Here is a 19,089-nt window from a genome sequence, read left to right on the forward strand (position 1 = left end):
TAGAAAATCTTCTTCAGGCTGCCGGCAGTGTGGTTCGAATCAACCATCTCCCGAGTACAAACCTAGAACTACATGACCCATACCACGTAGATAGCTAACCGCTAAGAAAATTTAGAATATTTAACGAATTTCCATACTGCTGCGATTGTATCCCACGACGGCAACTGCAGGGTCTGGCAAAGTTTTTGGAATTGTGTCTTTAACGCAATTAATTCTTCAGCGTTAACATAAGAAGAATGATATTTTATTCTCAGCACCATAAAATACAAAACCCAGACAGGGCCGCAAATAATTGTGGAGACGAAAGGAACGCTGATAATAAAAAATCCGAGAATTTTCTGCAAACCTACTATGCATTGTATTGAATGTCCTTCATACTGTCAATATTTGACTGATATATAACACCATATATAAGTACCCTAGGACATAAATCTAGGTGTTCAATAGGCGACAGTTTTTGCAGGTTGAGAACCAAGGGCAGTGTCACGCCTCGGGCTGTGTTGGGGAATAGAAAGGAACATCCCCGCAATGAAATGGTCAGGTCCTTGGTATGTGTTGGCCACTGAGCTTTCAGGACAGTCCGTTTCCAGAAACAAACGTTAACTAACTATCTTTCACTATTAGAGTTCTGTGTTTCGTAGCAGGGGCGTACGTGAAGGGGAGGGGGTTATCGGGCTTAGCCGCCGTCTTCGAAACAACTCCCCCCTTCCGGGATTCTTCAAACTAATCTTTTTTGAAAATTGAATCACAAAACAATCTTATTCTTCTTCTACCGATTTTCCCACACTTGTTGGGCCGCGGGCGCGAACTTTGTCGCACATGGTGATTGGCCCTGCTTATGCCCTCCCTTACGCCAACTCTGTATGGAGGGAGGTAATCACTATTGCGTGTTTCTTTGTTGGTTGGTAGTGTAGGCCTAGTGTGTTGCCTGAATATGAAGAGGAAAGTGTTGAAACAAACACAATCACCCAGTCTCCGAGTCAGAGGAATTACCGAGCTCGATAGCTGCAGTCGCTTAAGTGCGACCACTATCCTGTATTCGGGAGATAGTAGGTTCGAACCCCACTGTCGGCAGCCCTGAAAATGGTTTTCCGTGGTTTCCCACTTTCACACCAGGCAAATGCTGGGGCTGTACCTTAATTAATGCCACGGCCGCTTCCTTCCCAGTCCTAGCCCTTCCCTTCCCCATCGTCGCCACAAGACCTATCTGTGTCGGTGCGACGTAAAACAACTAGCAAAAAAAAAAAAGAGTCAGAGGAATTAATCAGACACGATTAAAATCTCTGACCCGGTCGGGAATCGATCCCGGGACTCTCTGAACCGAAACGCTGAGTATTCAGCCAATGAGTCGGACTGAGACATAAAACAATACACAATAAATACTATTAATTAAAGTATTTTTGTTAGTTTATTACATTCAAATTAACACCTGCGACCAGAAGTGTAATTATAGCAATAATAATAATAATAATAATAATAATAATAATAATAATAATAATAATAATAATAATAATAATAATAATAATAATAATAATAATAATAATAATAATCATAATAATAAACTTCGCACTCCTAAGTACACATTGGAATTATACTGCAGAATCAAGAGATCTGTCGAATGAATAATGAAGAAAAGGCGCTATTTGGGCATTGCATTGTGGTTCCTTCTGAGAGCATTCAATAGAGCTGGACTGAAATCCTTGTCCCCAGCCATACTTGAACAGGTTTTCTATGATTTCCCAGTTCAACTTGAGGTAAATTCAACATGATACCTAACTTAATGTCACAGCCAACTGTTTCAAATATTAGATCCCTTCCTGATTCCCATTCTGGGAAGATCCTCTACCTGATTATAGTGAACGCGGCTGCCTTCACAAATGATACAACTGTCTCAAGTGTCATTAAAAGTTATCTCTGTCCAGCTTCGAGACACGAGCCCGAGGGAATGGACCGAAGGGTAAATGACAATAATTGTCATAATTAATATTAATTATCAGTCCGATTCGTTGGCTGAATGATCAGCGTTATGGCTTCTGTTCAGAGGGTCCCAGGTTCGATTCTCGGTCTGGTTGGGGATTTTAATCGCGTGTAATTAATCCTTATGTCCCAAGGACTGGGTGTGTGTGTTTGCCACAAAACCCTCCTCTATATATTCAGACAACACACCACACTGCCAACCAGAAGAGAAACGCACAATACTGATTATATGCCTTCACATAAGGTTGGCGTCGGGAAGGTTATCTGGCCGTAAAACAGGGCCAAATCCACATGTGCAACAAAGTTCGCACTAGCGAGCCCAAAGGTGTGCGAAAAGCCACGGAAGAAAAATATGAATTATTGAGTGAAGATAAATAAAGGAAGTTATGAAGTTTTTGTGCTTTTGTCCTCCCCTGGTCTCCCCCTATACCCCGAAATTTTGAAAAAAAAAAAAAAAAAAAACATCCCGGAGACAGTGAAAGAAACATTCGTTGCTGGGAGTGGCCTACTGATATTGTGCAAAAGTAAAACACTTGTTCACTCACCAAGTCAGGTCATTTTCTACGATTTCTGTCTGATTTTGACGTGCCCTCCAGATGTAGAAATCAGATCTCAGCTCAGACCGATTGTGCCTCAGTATTTAACCATTTTTCCTCCAGCACTGCCATTTTAAAAATGATGATGGAACAGTATTATTGATATGAAGTGTGGTCCAACGTCTGCGAAGGGAAACGGTGTTATATCTACTTTAGTTTGGCGGGAAATTGGAATAAAGTCGGTGTTAACTGCCGTTGCTCCCTAATGGGAAACCTTTCCATGTCACAGCCATTGAAACTGAATCTCGTGATTAATATTTATTTTCATTATTATACTGTTGAATTTCTAACTTCATAATTTTTATTTGTTGTTGGAATACAGAAGTGAACAGCGAACCCAAAAATGACATAAAAATGTATGCTGTCGATGTGGAGTGAGATAAACTGTTAAAACATACTAAACAAGGCTATCAGTATTAAAATGTTGCACCTAAATTTTTATTTCAGTGTAAACCTATGTCATTTTTTGGTACTTGTTTTACGTCGCACCGACACAGATAGGTCTTACGGCGACGATGGGACAGGAAAGGGCTAGGAGTGGGAAGGAAGCGGCCGTGGCCTTAATTAAGGTACAGCCCCAGCATTTGCCTGGTGTGAAAATGGGAAATCACGGAAAACCATTTTCAGGGCTGCCGTATGTCATGTTTAGGCTGGTTAATAATCTTTTTAATATTTATTATTATTATTATTATTATTATTATTATTATTATTATTATTATTATTATTATTATTATTATTATTATTACTGAAAGTGTTTCTTTTAGCCCGGAGGCGTTGATTGAAAGAAACACTGAGTGCTACAGTTGGGAGGTACTGGACCATTTTTTCCGAGTTTGGCACCGACTAATATATATCTCTTTAGACCATTGAAGAAGCATCTAGGCTGAGGAAGGTTAGAAACAGACGATGAAGTTCAATGAGCGATCATGTCCTGACATAAGGCGTTCGACCACGATTTCCGCTATGACGAGTCGTATACCTTGGTAGACAGTTAAAGCAAATGCTTAGAGAGATGCAAAAAAAAAAAATAATAATAATAATAATAATAATAATAATAATAATAATAATAATAATAATAATAATAATAATAATAATTGATTTACGTCCGACTAACTACATTTTTTACGGTTTTCGGAGATGCCGGAATTTAGTCCCGCAGGAGTTCTTTTACGTGCCAGTAAACCTACCGACACGAGGCTGACGTATTTGAGCACCTTCAAATACCACTTGACTGAGCCAGTAACGAACCTTCGAACTTGAGGTCAGAAGGCCAGCGCCTCAACCGTCTCGGCCGAACAATACATACATATATCTCCATTATATTTTTCGTCGTCCTGAGTGGCTCAGACGGTTGAGGCGCTGGCCTTTTGACTTGGCAGGTTCATTCCTGCCTCAGTCCGGTGGTATGTTAAGGTGCTCAAATACGTCGGCCTTGTTTCGGTAGGTTTACTGGCTGGTAAAAGAACTCCTGCGGGGCAAAAGCCCGACACATCGGCGTGTCCGAAAACCGTCAAAAGTTGTTAGTGCGACGTAACCAGTATTATTATTATTATTATTATTATTATTATTATTATTATTATTATTATTATTATTATTATTATTATAACCGGGCGAGTTGGCCGTGCGGTTAGGGGCGCGCAGCTGTGAACTTGCATCCGGGAGATAGTGGGTTCAAACCCCACTGTCGGCAGCCCTGAAGGTGGTTTACCCTGGTTTCCCATTTTCACACCAGGCAAATGCTGGGGCTGTACCTTAATTAATGCCACGGCCGCTTCCTTCCAACTCCTGGGCCGTCCATATCCCATCGTCGTCATAAGACGTATCTGTGTCGGTGCGACGTAAAGCCAATTGAAAAAATTATTATTATTATTATTATTATTATTATTATTATTATTATTATTATTGCTGGATATTTGCGGTCAGGGAGATTTGTGGTCCCCTGATATTTACGGTCACTGAGATATACTTGTGCCCACTCACAGAAATTCCCCAGCAGTCACAGGAAATTTGGGGTCACTCCAGCTTAATCTCGGGGTATCCCCGCTAACCTGGCTCACGCTCCCTCCCTTCGAGAACATTCTTCTCCGGTGCGCATCATTTAGAGAGAAAAAATGTCTTAAAATTGACGCATGGTTGAAACACGCTTAAAAACGGGCACTTTTTTCGTTCCACCTGCGATAAAGAAAAGAAAATATAAATTACACACTCCAAACCTAACGTGAAATGAAACGAGGAAAATGATGGCGTTCTTCAATTTTCTGCAAGCCTATGGCTTATTTCATAAACAACCTCCAAACTCCAGTACACACACTATTTAGGTCGACTAGAGTGATGACCGCACTCCTTCGGAGACAGATACCTCTCGCCCCACAGCCGACATAACCCGGGCACAAACACATCTCAGTGCCCGCAAATCTCTCGTGCCTCGACCGATCAAACCGAGGTAAAAACACAGTCTTAGTGACCGCAAATGTCCGTGATTTTGTGGTGACCGCAAATTTCCGGACACAATTATTATACCTTTCAATGTTTAGTCCGCAAGCCTCTGTGAATTAATTAGGTACCTATACAATTCTCTTTTTGTAACCAGCTTTGTGGCCTCGTTTACTTCCATACCTCTAACGTTTAAGTTATAAAGAAAGAAGTTTGGCCGTCGTCGCCTTAGTCTTCCTTTGCTGCTCTTACCATCCATGGCTGAGGAAGTATATTATTCTTTAAAGTAAACTATCCTACTCCATTCGACTCGCATTACACCACCGTCGAAGATTGTTTACATGCACAGCTTCGTTCTTCGGGTTCATAACTTTTTCTTCTCACTGCAAGTACCCTCCTGTCATTCTTCCCACCTGTTAATACCAACAATCTATCTCGCTAGTTTCATTTCTGTCAGTTCTAATTTACGAATAACAAATCCTGAGTCCACTCAGTTTTCTTTTTCGTGCAGCAAAATCCGTGTGAAAACAGCGATGTAAATGTCGTTTCATCCGAAAGCTCACTTCTTTGCTACGGTATATAATAACTTACTGTTGATAACAATTGCTAGCTTACTGCATCAGCTTTGCTACGTGTAAAAATAATCTGTAGCAAGTCAATTCACTGTATTATGCGTGCATGTCGGATTGGTGTACATGTACACCAAGAGACGAGGTGTTGCATTATCCATGAATTGTTCACATATTACTTATACGGCTGAAAAATATCGTCGTTCCTAACAATGTTAATGGTGATGGTATTTCAAAACAGAGCAGCAACCTTGCTCCGAAATAACAATACCTGCATACCGGCTTCTTTTCAAATTCTGAATACGTCAACACCTTGCTGGCATTTAGAGAGTGTAGATGCGTACTCTGGTCGATGTGCCGTTAAATGTACACACTTGTACTCAGGCACGTGTAACACAACATTCCTTAATATCATTTCCGAGTATGTAAGTGAGTGGGTGCGATTTTTTTATCATTCGAAACCCTGTATGACTTGTAAGACGTGCAGATGTAGACTGCACCGTGGAGACTTGTTTCAGAAGTTACCGCTATAGGCCCTATTCATTCATTACTACATGCATATATAAAAAAGCAAGCTTCTTGTTTTACGTGACTGTTGACATCGTGATCATAGCCAAGGGATCTCCAGTTTTACGTGGAATACGAACCGCGGGGACGAGATTTTTCATTTCATAATCCGACGTTCTATGGTCGTTATCCTAACCACGGTCGCCTTAGTGAGAAAACTGTGACAATGCCGCCGGGATATCACGCCTCCGTAAACGACAGAACACTTCTCAGTGACCTCTAACACAGTAATTCTAATTTTGATAGTACAGTACAACATCCAAAGGATTTGATACATTGTGTCGTTATAAGCGAGTGTCGTTGTAACCGGAAATTATGCTCTTAATCATGTTAAGTGGAGAATGACATACAACAACACGTAATTAGGTTTCTTTTAGATTATGCATGTTTACTTTGACATTATAATGCAAAATTAAAGTACGTAGAACAAAAAATTTTAATTAGTGAGTTTCGTGGGCGGGCTCTGCAGCAATTTCCGAAGGTCGATGGCAGAAGAGGAGAGTAAGGAATTTGTATGGACGCCAGCCTCCAACCCCGACTTGTGAATATTCAAGTAGCAAACGGAGTTCTTAAACTACTTTGATTCTTAGAAAATCCCGATTCAAACTCAGGTTTAAAATAACGTTATGTATGAGGTAGAGGAGACGTTGCTCTAACAAAGTTCTACTGTATATCATTTTTCATTGGTACATACATACAGTATCTGCCGTAAGACTTCAATTTTTAGTGTTATACTTTATTCTAGACATAAATGAATTAAGCGGCTGAAGTTTGTAACTTGCTTCCCACTGTCAGCAGCCCTGAAGATGGTTTTCCGTGGTTTCTCATTTTTAACACCAGGCGAATGCTGGGGCTGGACCTTAATTAAGGCCACGGCCACTTCCTTCCCACTCCTAGCCCTTCCTATCCCTCGTCGCCGTAAGACCTGTCTGTGTCGGTGCGACGTAAAGCAACTTGTAAAATAAAAATGTAATTTGTTTCACAGGGTGAGTGGTCAGATTACCCGATAACAAATACTGTCCCGAATTAACTGTGTATAATTCTATCAGTAGTTGAACATTTAAGTCGTGCTCCGACGCCAACATCGGTTAGGGTTAGCAAAGTTCTCTCTCGTATGGTTTAAATTCGACTTCCGCCTCTGCAATGGATAATTTAAATCCTCGTAGGCCTACGAGGTTCGGAAAAGAATTCTTAAGTGTCATGAAAACGGCTGAGATGAGGAGAGCGTACGTAAAAATGAAATGTCGTATGGCTTCTAGTCCCGGGATATCCCAGGATGGGTTCGGCTCGCCAGGTGCAGGTCTTTTGCATTTGACACCCGTAGGCGACCTGCGTGTCGTGATGAGGATGAAATGATGATGAAGACATCACATAAACCCAGCCCCCGTGCCGTAGGAATTAACCAATTAAGGTTAAAATCCCTGACCCGGCCGGGAATCGAACCCGGGACCCTCTGAACAGAAGGCCAGTACGCTGACCGTTCAGCCAACGAGTCGGACAGCGCAGTATAAAATCTGAATCTTATCCAGCCAAGAAGATTTTCCACGGTTTAATAGGCCTACGCCTACTTCAATTTTTAAATTTGTTATTTTTCTTTTTTTACTATTTGTTTTACATCGTTCCAACACAGGTAGGTCTTATGGAGACGATGGGATAGGATAGCGCCAGGACTGTGAAGGAAACTGCGTTGAATCTCAGACGGTACAGCACTCACCTTCTGGGCCCAAGTTGTTGGCTCGATCCTAGCTCAGTCTGGTGGTGTTTGAAGGTGCTTTAATACGCCATTCTCATATCGGTAGATTTAATGGCATGTATAAGAATTCCTGCGGGACAAAATTCTGCCACCTCGACGCCTCCAAAATCCCCAAAAGTAGTTAGAAGGATGGACGTAAAAGAAATGACATTAACATTATCATAATACCGCGTTCACATTTGTATCAGATCATCGTATACGTAAGGCCTGCAGATTATGAGGTGTCTTGTGGTCAGCACGACGAATCCTCTCGGCCGTTATACTTGGCTCTCTAGACCGGAGCTGCCATCTCATCGTCAGATAGCTCCTCAATTGTAATCACGTAGGCTGAGTGGACCTGAAACCAGCCCTCAGATCCAGGTAAAAGTCTCTGACCTGGCCGGGAATCGAACCCGGGGTCTCCGGCTAAGAGGCAAGCATGCTACCCTTACACAGAAGTGTACGGAAATAATGACCAACGACATTTTGAGTTCCTAAAATTAATGAGCAATAATGGTTGAATTGTATGTTAGACGTACCAGTATTGTTCATGAGATATTAATTGATGACTCATTACTGAGGATTCATTCCACCTCAGTGCTGGATTTCCTACCTACCGCATTCATATGCTATTGTGAAGAACGCGTACTCTGAAACACCCTGTGGACGGGTACTAGGTCGTGCCTTGCTGTCAGTTCCCCCTCCTCTCGCCAGCTACTGGCAGCTAGCACGTTCTCGGTACTCAAGATTGCGTCACGGCCACACCAATAGTTTATTTTTATCTACTCACTTGGAATAAGAAAATCGGTGGTCTATTTGTTATTTCACTGGAGTGTTTTTCTGTGGGGATTAACGTTGCATTCTTGTGTCAAGCAAGGTAGGTAGGTAGGTAGGCAGGCAGGGCAGCGAGCAGGTAGCATGCTGGAGTGACATGTCCCTTTACTCTGCAGTAACCGGTGAGCACCACACCCGGAAGGACATGGATATTGGGACGCAAGTCAGTGAACGTGGTAAAGAATTATTAGTGATCGACAATTACAAGTTCTGGAAAGCTCACGTTGCCAAAGACGGTGTCACGAGGTGGAGATGTGTTGAGAAATTTTGCAAAAGTAAAGTGTTGACGTGTGGTGAAGCAACGAGAAACCTGGAATTCGTGAATGGTCACAATCACGGGCCACATCTCAACAGGTATGTCAACGGGGTGGTCACAGACCTGTCTCGTACTGGCTCCTTTATTCTCTTTGGAATACATTCTAACCGAGCTCGATAGCTGCAGTTGCTTACGTGCGGCCAGTATCCAGTAATCGGGAGATAGTGGGTTCGAACCCCACTGTCGGCAGCACTGACGATGGTTTTCCTGGGTTTTCTATTTTCACACCAGGCAAATGCTGGGGCTGTACCTTAATTAAGGCCACGGCCGCTTCCTTCCCATTCCTAAGCCTTTCCAATCCCATCGTCGCCATAAGACATATCTGTGTCGGTGTGACGTAAAGCATATCGCGGTGGTGGGTGAATACATTCTATAAATTTGACGTTTAGCATAATAACAGAACATGTTAATGTCCATACCGAATTCTGAAATACGAGTAGACTTGGATGAAAACTCATTCACCATAGCCCAAGTTTTCTAATGTATGCAGTGATTATTTACATGGATTCTATAAGGTTTCTGGGGCACAAATCCTGTAAATAATCGGCCAGCATTATTATTTCACTCATTGAAATTACTGTCCATTGTGCATTACACAGAAAAGAACATTTTTTTATTTGTTGACATTCATGGCAGTAATTAGTTTGTCGTCAAAATTATGCACATTTCAACTCTAGCCGAGCATATTCAGGCATCCCATTTTGGAGGGCGATTGAAATTCCAGACTCCTGTCCTTCTGTCCCTAATCCTCGCTCCTAGAGTCTGCTGGGATTTTACCTTAAGTCCCGGGTGACATTTCTCGATATGTGACATTCATAATTTCGACTATAAGTAGTTAATTTAGTTTCCATTTATTCCTTTGTAAAAATGTTCTCATACAGTTAAGCAAGCAATTTACGCTGAACAAGGGAAGAGATAATTGACTTCAGTATGCATTAACGAGCTGATCTTGCTGGTGAAGTCTGTAGTTCTTCGCATACTGTTCACAAAAGCCGGGCTGAGTGGCTCAGACGGTTGAGGCGCTGGCTTTCTGACTCCAATTTGGCAGGTTACATCCTGGCTTAGTCCGGTGGTATTTGAAGGTGCTCAAATACGTCAGGTTGATGTCGGTAGATTTACTGGCACGTAAAAATCTCCTGCGGGACAAAATTCTGACACCTTGGCGTCTCGGAAAACTGCCAGAAAGTAGTTAATGGCACGTAAAAAGTAGCATTATTGTTACTGTTCCCATGATTCCGGGTGCGACCCCAGCTGAGGTCGGTGACATTTAAGGGTGTTTAAATGTGACAACTGCGTATCGCTGACTTTCGATACGAACTGCTATTACTATTATTGTTATTATTATTAACTGTGCTGGTGGTTTAACGTCGTGCCGGGAAATCTTCCGATACGAGACTGGCGTATTTGAGCATCTTCAGATAACAGCAGACTTAACCGGGATCGAGCCCGTCAACTTTTGCTCAGAAGGCTAGCGTTCTACCACCTCAGCCGCTCAACCCGACAATGAATGAAGATTAAATGAAAGGAAAACTAAATGTTATGTATTCCAAGTTTGTTTTGTGGTTAAAAATTGTTACAGAGAAAGGGCTAGAATGCAAAAGGGCTAGGACTGCGCAGGTGGGGGCTAAGGCTTTGACCCGCTGTTTGCCTGGTTTAGGAAATGGGAAACAACGAAAAACCATCTTCAGGGCTGCTGACAGAGGCGTTCGAACCTACCATCTCGCGAATTCCAAGTTCACAGCTACGAGATCCGGGCCGCACAGCCAACTTGATTTGGTATTATTCACTAACGTTATTAATGATAATTATCACTTACACATAATGCGAAATCAACGCGCAATACGACTTAATCTGACACTGAGCACAGTAGGATCATTCAACAGTACGGCGAGCACAGATAAGTAAATCGAACTCATGCTATTCTCATTTTCTATCCTCAAATACCGAGCTCGATAGCTGCAGTCGTTTAAGTGCGGCCAGTACCCAGTATTCGGGAGATAGTAGGTTCGAACCCCACTATCGGCAGCCCTGAAAATGGTTTTCTGTGGTTTCCCATTTTCACACCAGGCAAATACTGGGGCTGTACCTTAATTAAGGCCACGGCCGTTTCCTTCCCACTCCTAGGCCTTTCCTGTCCCATCGTCGCCATAAGACCTATCTGTGTCGGTGCGACGTAAAGCAACTAGCAAAAAATCTATCCTCAAATTGTTCGACAGTTTTCGAAAAACAAAGAAACGAATAAGAAGAATAATAATCGTCTGACTCATTGGCTGAATGGTCAGCGTTGAGGCCTTCGGTTTAGAGGGTCCCGGGTTCGATTCCCGGCCGGATCGGGATTTTAATAACCTCTGATTAATTATTCTGGCCTGGGGACTGGGTGTTTGTGTTTGTCCCAACACTTTTCTCTTCATATTCACACAACACACTACACTACCAACCACGACAGAAACACGCAATAGTGATTACATCCCTCCATATAGGGTTGGCGTCAGGAAGGGCATGCGGCCGTAAAACAGGGCCAAATCAACATGTGGTACACAGTTCGCACCCGCGACCCTCCACAGGTTTGGGAAAAGCGGTAGAATAATAATAATAATAATAATAATAATAATAATAATAATAATAATAAGTAGTAGTAGTAGTAGTCTATTTCCACTGATATAATTATACAGGTCTAAAGAAATATTTTGAAATATGCAGACCATTTTGATAACTTCTAAGGATTCTAAAACATTTCTCTTTTGAATAATGACATTTTTATATGAATCAGAATGAATATATTGAGATGGAACATACACAATTATTCAACATCTGCAGTCCCTTCAGATCGATATCGTCGCTGTTTTCGCCGGTTCATCTAGAGGCCTTCGGACACTAGCCAATTGCCCAGTGTAGAAAATGAGTGTAAAATCTTATCCTTTGTTACGGTGCTATACTGGTGTGTGTGTATTGGTAATTAATCCGAGCTAGGATTGAGAAGGAAGCGGTCGTGACCTCGCCTATACACTAAGTGTTCACCTGGATTTCAAGTGGTAAATTACATCTGGGATCGGCGAAAGTGGATCAGATGAACGAATACGTAGTAAGTCATACTAAATTTCCTCAGGGATACAGGACACAAAATCAGGTCATGTAGCTGTTAGCTTACATTCGGGAAATGGTTGCTTCGAACCCCACTGCTGGCAGCCCTGAAAAAAGTTATTAAAGGTTTCCGATTTTCACACCAGGCAAATGCTGGAGTTATATCTAAGACCACCATCGCTTCTTTCGCTGTAAGACCTGTCTGAGACGGTGTGCCGTAAAACCAACAGCTCATTCACATAGGCCCTAGGAAAGGTTTTCATTCCCAACTAGAAGGTAACACCTTCTCTCTATTCATTCATTCAGGATACAAAGTGAGAGGACTGTCAGTTGCTGGGTACTGCGGTCGTGCTAGAGGGCAGATAGGCCTATAACGCAACCGTTGTAGAATTAAACCGTTCTTCTTCTTAATCTGTTTACTCTGCAGGGTTGGCTTTTCCCTCGGAATCAGCGAGGGATCCCACCTCTACCGCCTCAAGGGCAGTGTCCTGGAGTGTGAGACTCTTGGGTAGGGGGATACAACTAGGGAGGAGGACCAGTACATCGCCCAGGCTGCTTCACCTGTTATGCTGAACGGGGGCCTTGTGGTGGATGGGAAGATAGGAAGGGATAGACAAGGAAGAGGGAAGGAAGCGGCCGTGGCCTTTTAGTTAGGTACCACCCCGGCATTTCCCTGAAGGAGAAGTGGGAAACCACGGCAGAGCCGGGAATTGAACCCGGGCCTCTGGGGGTGACAGCTAATCACACTAACCACTACACCAGAGAGGCGGACGAATGAAACCGTTACATGAAAATAACAGTTACAGTCGCAGTGCCGCTATGGCGTCGTGTTCTTCCCCGGCACCAACCAACTGACGCATGCATCACAATTCACAATCTGTGTGTATATCAACCGTCGCTTTTACTGTTGCATGCAGTTAACATTGTCCCTCCTATCGTGCTGCTTACTTTAGTGTTGTTAATGTCAGTAACAATATTTTAAGGTGTTATTTGTGTGAGCTACAATTGTCTTGCCATTCCACAATTTCAGACTGTAATCACACGTGTATACATATGTATAAAGGTTGTTTGTTAATTTTCATATTTTCATACACTCGTTATTGCTACCGCTACCGACGCAGTGATTGGCAGGAGATGGACGAACGAAAACGATCCATAAGATCTGTTTCGACAAGACTCACAATTCACGGCTTTCATCATAAATAAGAAATTTCATGGCCAAATCTTAAGTGTGTGTGTATTATGTGAACAATACTGTGCCAAGTATCATATAACTGTTTGTAGCAAGAGAGGCAGATCGATAGTCGATTACAGTAACGACTGAATTTCATAATTTGTACTTGCCCGTTTGTGCATATATATTATCATAAACACTTGTTCTTTTGGTTCTGAGTTCATTAACGGCCTTAAAAGTGTTACATAATGTGTAGGCTATAAAGACTTCAAGCACATTTCATTTTAAATGCCTCGGTGTCGTCCCGATTGCAAACAGTCTTCATTGCGGACACACCATCAATAGTCTCGATTGCGGACATAAAATATTTGGCTGCTTTCGGTTGATTCTTTATGTGCCTCAATTGCAGAAGCTATTTCATACAGATAAGCCTTCGTGAAATAAAGCATCTATATTGTACTTTCATTATTAGTGCAACTTCCTAAAGGTTCACTTTTCGCGCCAACCGGACTGCGTGCCTTTTTTTCTTAAGTAAATAATTTTCCTTTGCAATACTTCGTTTTCTCGTTCAAAAAATCCGTACGGTAACACCAGTTTTACTAATTCTAGATTGTTTGTAGGCCCTAACTACAAAATACGATAAAGCACACGGTTTACTTTTCTCCGTCACGATAAATTCCATAATAGCACGAAAACGATTAATGAACAGAAATAAACGAAACTGAAAATTCAACAGTGTGGTAGAGCTAACGTTCTGTATGGCAACTAGAGCAGAACTGGATTGGGAAGAGGGGTGGAAAGGAAAACCCTGGAACGAGCTGGCACTCTTCCCAAATAATTTGTGTCTGCAATCGAGACTATTAATTGGACTGCGTTATGCATCACTTGACCAAGCGCCAATTCTCAATTTTCCAGATATCTACACCACCTGGTAGCCGAGGCTTCAAAATACATGAAAAAAAAATATTCGTACACTCGAACATCGTTTATATCGAAAATAAATCGATTAGGACCATGCGCCAATCTAAATATCGCCTGAAGATATTTCTGCATCAACTGACCAAAGACACTCTCATGCAGTTGAATTTTGCATCACCTGACTAAACGACATTTGGCGGTCGCTTGGTCATGTTATGCGTATTGCTCTTTCTCGCCTTTTTATTCCTGTGACAACAGTGAAGTTTCTCCGTGATTGTCTACCGTCTTCATATCAACAAAATTATTTAGTGAGTGCCTATTAACACTATTCACTTCTGTTTTGGCATGGATCACTTTAGGTCTTCCTCAAGAGCTCAACGAATCGTCGAGTTAGCAAGGAAGGAAATCTACTTGCAAACATTATTGCAGGTTAGTTGTTCAACCTGTATCACAGTACCACTAGCATACATGACAAATGCATTTTACTTATGGATTGTTTTTCAAATAGTTTCACCATTCTATATTCTCTTCTCATTACGCAGGAATGATGAGCCGGATTTAAATCCACAGACACCAGCTATTGCGACACCCATTCACGATTCCACAAAAGATGTAATTTTTTCCAGCAGTCTAACAGAGCTGAGTCCAATAAAATGCTGTCATGCTACCCAAAGTACTGTTCTGAGGTGTAATACAGCCACGCCTAGCAATCTTCAGAATGATTATTCAGATTTAGAACTGAGATGCTCTAGTGATTCAAACTTTGTTGAGGGCAGAATGGATGCAACAACATTGTTGAACGTAAGTACGATTTAGTTAAAGGAAAAGAAACAACATCATATCCTATAGCATTGCCAGACAGATACTGTAGATCAGAGTCGGGGAAGGTTTTTCTAGGAAGAAATACATTCTTACTCCACAATATAATATTTCTGTTTTACAGGAAAATTCACAGTCTGACGATCAGCAGCAGTCCGTTCCTGTATTACTGGACGAACATCACTTCTCTCATTCCCACACGGACGTTTGTTCCGATGATAGCAATGCTACTAATGAACATGTTGTTTTAGGCTCCAGCATCTCTAATTATGCAGCTAGCCAGACCCATTGTTCAACTCCTCAGCCGATGAATGAAGCATCTCAAATATTGGAAGCTCAAAACAATGATTCTCTGGGAGAAGGGAGACCAAGAAAAGGTCGGAAAAGAAAATATCCGTTTCAGAATCGAAGAATTAGGAAGATTAAATGTGTTCAAAATGAAACCTATATCACACAGCTGGGAAATCTTAAAGAACCCAACGGATTTAGAGAATACATTTGTTCATGTAAATGTCTGAACAAGATAGGAATTGATGCATTGAAAGAAGAGTTTAAAAACTTCTATTGTACTACATCACACGATGCACTAACAGCTCTTATTTGTGCCACGGTAACAACAAAAGATGTCAAACGGAAGAGAGTGAAGGACTCCAACAAAAGAATAGCCACAAGAACTTACACCATCCGCGGTGTCAAAGTATGCAAAAGTTTCTTCTTGCAAACATTTAGGATCTCCAGTGGAAAGGTTCATCTGGCAATTAAGAAGATACAGTCACCAAGGGGCATTGTGGATCGCCGTGGATTGGTTGGTGGAAGGAATAAACTCCCTGAAAATAAACTGAAAGAAGTCATAGACCACATAAAGAAGTTTCTATGTTACAAATCTCACTATAGGATAAGCAAGACACAAGCAGAATTTCATGCCCCTGAAATAACGGTCAATGTAATGTATGATATGTACAAGGACGAGGTTTCAAATCCTGTATCAAAAGCAAGAAGATATTCCTCACACAGTTCAACATCAAAAGGAAACCACTGAAAAAGGACACATGTAATGTTTGTGACACATTGGAAGTTCAGATCTAAAACACAACTGGATGCGAAGCCGAGAATTTAAAAACAAAAATAGAAACTCATCTTGAACAAGCCAAAATTGCGCAGGATATGAGATCATCGAACATGTCGAAGGCAAAACAAGATGGCACCCTGGAAGTTCTTTGCTTTAACGTAGAGAAAACCTTGCCATTTCCTAGAATTCCTACAAATACAGTCTGTGGAGGACAGAACCGAAAAATAAAAATGGTTTTGATGTTAAAAGCTATCTTAGAACAGCATCCCACAGTGAAAAAATCACTCAACGTTTGCTTGTTCCAGGACACAGCTTTCTCCCCAATGACAGTGATTTCGGGGACATAGAGTGTGCACTGAAACATCAGCAAAGGTTGTATACAGCAGAGGACTACATTAATGTGATGAAATTGTGTAGGAAGAGGAACCCCTTAGTTGTTCACAGAATGAAGTCTGAGGATTTTAAAAGTACAGATTTACTTGAGAAATAAATCGTGAATCGGAAGACAAATAATTTGAGAGAGAAGATAAACTGGCTGAAATTAAAAGAGATAGAGCTACATAAAGACAAACTATTTAGCATCTTCCTCAGGCAGGAATATAAAGGACAGCCAGTTGAAATAAACATTCAGAAGAAGAAAGCTGTTGGTCGTCCTTCACAAAATGGCGTGACCCACTATTTTAGCAATGTGTTAACACCTCTGTGGCCGAATAGAAAACCCATTTAAGAAGTGAAGCTCAGTGACATACGCTCTTTGATGTCACTTATTCCAAAAGTTGCCACTGATTTTTATCGTAAACTCTGCAGTCATCCGGGTATTGAAGACGATATTGATGGATTCGATCGCCAGCAACTTTATTTCATTGTTGAAGATGAAACTTAGATGAAGCTGATGATACTTCCCATTCCTGTATCAGATTGAACATTCTGAAGTTTATTTCAATTTCTGTTATTAGTGATATCAAGTAGATAGGCCGGCAAAAGTGACCATCTGTAAAATATCAGTATGTAATTGCATGGATAATATGTTTCTTTGTATGTATGGTAATGGTACTGTAGAATAATAAACAGAAATTTTGTTCAACATTACTCATAAAACTGTTTATACGTCTGTTTACCTAGATTATTACCCTTTCGTAGTAGCAATCCCCAATGTAAAATATAAGTAAAAGCATAACATTAATATGCATCACATGACCAACCGACAAAATTGTCACTTGGTCAGTTGATGCAAAATAGAAAGAATGAATTACTTCAGAAAGTTAAAATTGACTAAGCGACATTTTATGGATAATCAGACACTTAATGACTTGGTACGCAGTTGGTAATTAGTCTGTAAATAGAACTGACCTTAGTCCTTCTTATGGTGAAAGAAATCTGCCAATTCATTCAAAACTCGAATTTATATGCTAACAAACGCGTTCACGTCAATATCTCGAAATGACAATTTGGCGCTTGGTCAAGTCATGCATAACACCGTCCAATTGGGTTTCCACAATCGAAACTGTCCGCAAACAACACGCAACCTATTCTCATATCACGTTTCGAGGTTATTTGAATAGGTGATAGTGTGCAGGAGATTGGAAGAAGTGTCAAAGCAAAACCCCAAGTAAAGGAATGTCACTAGGTGGCTGATAACCTCAGTTGTTTTGCACAGCTTCATTTCTGTCTATATTGAAGGGTTAACGGTTATTTTGCAGCCGCTTCAGAAGACGGACCTTTTCTGTTTGAGCAGCACCACGCTGTTACCGTGGCATTAGTACAAGAAGGCGTGCTTGTTACCAGTTGTTTACCATTCCACACGATCAATGATCCCAGCAGCAGTAAGTTAATATGCCACCCTTTTCTTTTTTAATTGATATATTGGCGTTAGGCCCCGGAAGACCATGCGGCCATCATTTACAGAGTGAGCATACATCTATGGTACATACATTTCGTGGTTGAAAAGGAAAAGTCATCTCTTATAAATTAATATGACAGTCTGATAAATATTGGCAAATTATGTGTGTGTGTGTGTGTGTGTGTGTGTGTGTGTGTGTGTGTGTGTGTGTGTGTGTGCTAGTTGCTTTACGTCGCACCGACACAGATAGGTCTTATGGCGACGATGGGACAGGGAAGGGCTAGGAGTTGGAAGGAAGCGGCCGTGGCCTTAATTAAGGTACAGCCCCAGCATTTGCCTGGTGTGAAAATGGGAAACCACGGAAAACCATTTTCAGGGCTGCCGACAGTGGGGTTCGAACCTACTATCTCCCGAATACTGGATACTGGCCTCACTTAAGCGACTGCAGCTATCGAGCTCGGTATTGGCAAATTACAGCGCATAATTGTGGAGTAAGGTTTGATAACAGGATGGCAACTGAAGTTGGCAGTGGGGGTATTTAACTTCACCAATGAAGAGTACAGATGGTTCCTTTTTTGGGAGTACTTTTTACAGGACAGTATGATGTGGTTCAAGTCGAATGCCACCCTTCATCTCATAAACTCCGGCTCAGCATGCCTCAAGAACACCTATCGGATTTCGCTGAACATGGGAAGAGAACTCATGGAGGGATTTGATTAGGCCATCTCATCTGAATAGCCGGCCCGGCATCAAATCTCGCCAGCCTATAAATAAATAAATATATTATCGGACAGCTTCTGTAACAGCCATTTCATTTTAAGCTGCACAGAGTATTCTGTACATCCGAATTAGCCTAACGTCTAGTGTAAAAATTTGTCCTACTTACGTGTAAATCATATGTGGTTATACAATAAGCACTGCAGAGTTAATAATAATAATAATAATAATAATAATAATAATAATAATAATAATAATAATAATAATTCAATTGGTTTTTACGCCCTAGTAACTAATTTTACGGTTTTCGGAGACGCCGGGGTGTCGGATTTATTCCAGCAGGACTTCATTTATGTGCTAGTAAATCTACCGATACGATACCGACGTATTTGAGCACCTGCAGATACCACCGGACTGAGCCAGGGTCGAACCTGTGAAGTTTGCGGT

The 19,089-nt window shown here is 41.5% G+C and overlaps 1 protein-coding gene across 2 annotated transcripts in view; it reads left to right on the top strand.

Moving 5' to 3' along the window:
- The window catches only part of twz (BTB/POZ domain-containing protein twz), a 210,955-nt gene that overhangs the window by 29,493 nt on the left and 162,373 nt on the right, over nt 1-19,089 (top strand). The window contains exon 1 of one of the 2 annotated variants that reach the window (XM_067138970.2): nt 8,955-9,062. The exons of the other annotated variant lie outside the window; for it this stretch is intronic. The gene's annotated coding sequence lies outside the window, so the exon portion shown is untranslated. Of the gene's footprint in view, nt 1-8,954; nt 9,063-19,089 lie in introns of those variants that run through there. 2 annotated transcript variants of the gene reach the window in all.

This window comes from Anabrus simplex, chromosome 2, assembly GCF_040414725.1.
Source record: "Anabrus simplex isolate iqAnaSimp1 chromosome 2, ASM4041472v1, whole genome shotgun sequence".
Lineage (NCBI taxonomy): Eukaryota > Metazoa > Arthropoda > Insecta > Orthoptera > Tettigoniidae > Anabrus > Anabrus simplex.